Source organism: Pinus tabuliformis, chromosome 3_1 (assembly GCF_031772625.1).
Source record: "Pinus tabuliformis cultivar Carrire ecotype Pingquan chromosome 3_1, CPIR1, whole genome shotgun sequence".
In the NCBI taxonomy this organism is placed as follows: Eukaryota; Viridiplantae; Streptophyta; class Pinopsida; order Pinales; family Pinaceae; genus Pinus; species Pinus tabuliformis.
The window spans coordinates 806,318,942-806,321,330 of NC_142301.1; the positions used below are offsets into that span (position 1 = coordinate 806,318,942).

The 2,389-nt window shown below is 42.4% G+C and overlaps 1 pseudogene; it reads right to left on the bottom strand.

Moving 5' to 3' along the window:
* Window positions 1–1,017: 1,017 nt before the first annotated feature.
* LOC149189908 (uncharacterized) lies at window positions 1,018–2,063 on the bottom strand (annotated as a pseudogene).
* Window positions 2,064–2,389: the final 326 nt, after the last annotated feature.

Consider the following 2,389-nt stretch of genomic DNA (forward strand, 5'->3'; position numbering starts at 1 on the left):
TCCTTCAAATACTCCTTCCCTTTTGAATCAGAAAACCTCTGCCGCTATTCTATATTTCACAGTTTCTTTCTATTGAGGACTTCATCATATATTGAAATATATGAGAGCAACGCAGCTTACAAATCTGATCAAATTCTCCAACAATTCTACACAAGGAAACAGGGCACTCTGTAACGTTACCAAATGTGCCAGGGCATCTGCTGGTTTTACTGTCAAATTTTGCAATCAGTATGAGACGAGCAAGGTGGGAGCCCAGGCCAAGGCTCTGTAAGTGCTGTTGAGCTACCAAACAGTGTGAGATTCCCGCTCGAGCTTTCAAGCTGCCATGTTAGACAGGCATTCAACACATTCAACGTAATACTCAAAACTGATCAGCGTTAAAGAATACATATAAATATATATATGGGCAGCGCTCTGAGTGTAAGATCGCAATGTCGGAGATGATTTTGCATTTGATGAAGAAATGGCTGAGGCGGAGGAGAATCCCTTGCCAAACATTGATGAAGGAGACCTTGATAATCAATTGGCGGTGGTTGAATATGTTGAGGATATATATAAGTTCTATCGCAGAACAAAGCACATGAGCTGCGTGCCAGATTATATGCCCAGTCAACGAGAAATTAATGGAAAAATGAGAACACTCTTGATAAATTGGTTGATTGAGCTACATCACAAGTTTGGGTTGATGCCAGAGACTTTGTATCTAACTACAAATATTCTTGATAGATATCTTTCTATTCAATATATATCAAGGAGCGACTGTCAATTAGTAGGTGCTACTGCACTGCTTCTAGCTTCCAAGTATGAGGAAATTTGGGCTCCGGAGATAGATGAATTTCTCGCAATCTTAGAAACAAATTTTGAGAGGAAACATGTACTGCTTATGGAAAAGACAATGCTCAACAAACTGAAATTTCACCTCACAGTCCCAACCCCATATGTATTCCTTGTCCGGTTCCTCAAGGTTGCAGACTCTGATGGAGAGATGGAAAATTTGGTATTCTTCTTTATGGAACTTTAAGCCCAGGGTGACGCTACCGCCATTACTGTAGAACAGAGGTTTTCCTTTGTCCAAGAGACTCTCCAAATCTTAGTATGCACGAGCATTCTCATCAAGTGCATGAACTATAATGCTACCTGTATCGATGACCAACCATTTTCCTCCTTCACGGCCTTCGATGCCAGGTAAAATCATCCTATCAGCGCCTTTCTGTTTTTGCTTCACCTTGTAAAGTAGGCCTTGTGCAATATTTCGAACATGCCAGTTTGATCTGCCAGTGGCAAACACCATGTAATCGGTCTATTCACATTGTCTGTGAACATTAATTTTCTTAACATCTTCTGCCCTCACGTCTGTTAGCACCTTTTCCACTTCCTCTATCGTCAGCAGTTTAATATAATTCAACCTTTGATGCTCGGTTGCCTCCGCCTCCTCCTCAGGAATTTCATCTTCAAAGTCATATCCGTATTCTGTCTGCTCAGCGTTGAGCGTGGAAGAAGCTTCTTTCGCAGTGGTGCGTTTTACATTTTCAGCCCAAAACCTAGATACCTGTATTTTACTCCAAGGAGACAATCCTAATGCGGGAGCAGGAGACACAATGCCTTAAACGGTGAAACTTCAGCTGAATTGTTCAAATAATGGCGTAGAGCTCCTAGCAAGGCGTGCCTGTGCCACAACTGGTTCGCCAGGAGACAACAGCCGAAGAGAGTAGGAAGATTCACCAGCGTTAACTAACGGAGAGCATCATTCGAGTAGCAAAGAGACAACGTTCTTCAAAACAGGAGTAGTGTTCTTCAAAACAGTTCAACGTAGCATTTTGCTTGTTGCTCTGTTCAAACTGTGCGCTTACGGTGCTGGTTGCAGGCGACGCCAGGAGCTGGGCGTTCTTTGTCAGTCCAAGAGACGTTACACCCAAAAAAACGTGCAAACAATGATTAGAGAGCGCAGGGAGGACAATTATGAACAGCCCAGGGAGCACAGAGGGCGCAGATACTCTCAGAGATTTGCAGCAGCGACTGAGGGGGCAGTAGACAGAAGGCACAGTCTTGATAGAAAAACGCATATATGACACTGCCACAGAAGGCGCAGACTTGACAGAGAAATGGTTAAAGATAGTGGAAGCAGAATACGTTATAGTAGATGTGCATGAATTTCGATTAGGCACAACAAAGATATAATCCAAGGAAGCAACAAAGTAAAAGCATTAAATTTCTGACTGTTAGTGAATTAATGGAGTGATATGGACACTGAACAGAAATGTCATAACTGATATGCAGATAGAGGCCACAAAACAAATGGCTCAAATTGGAGTAGGACCAACAATCGCCTGCTCTGATACCATGTTAAACACACATGGAGAGTGAGAGAAATATGAAAGACAAATCATGT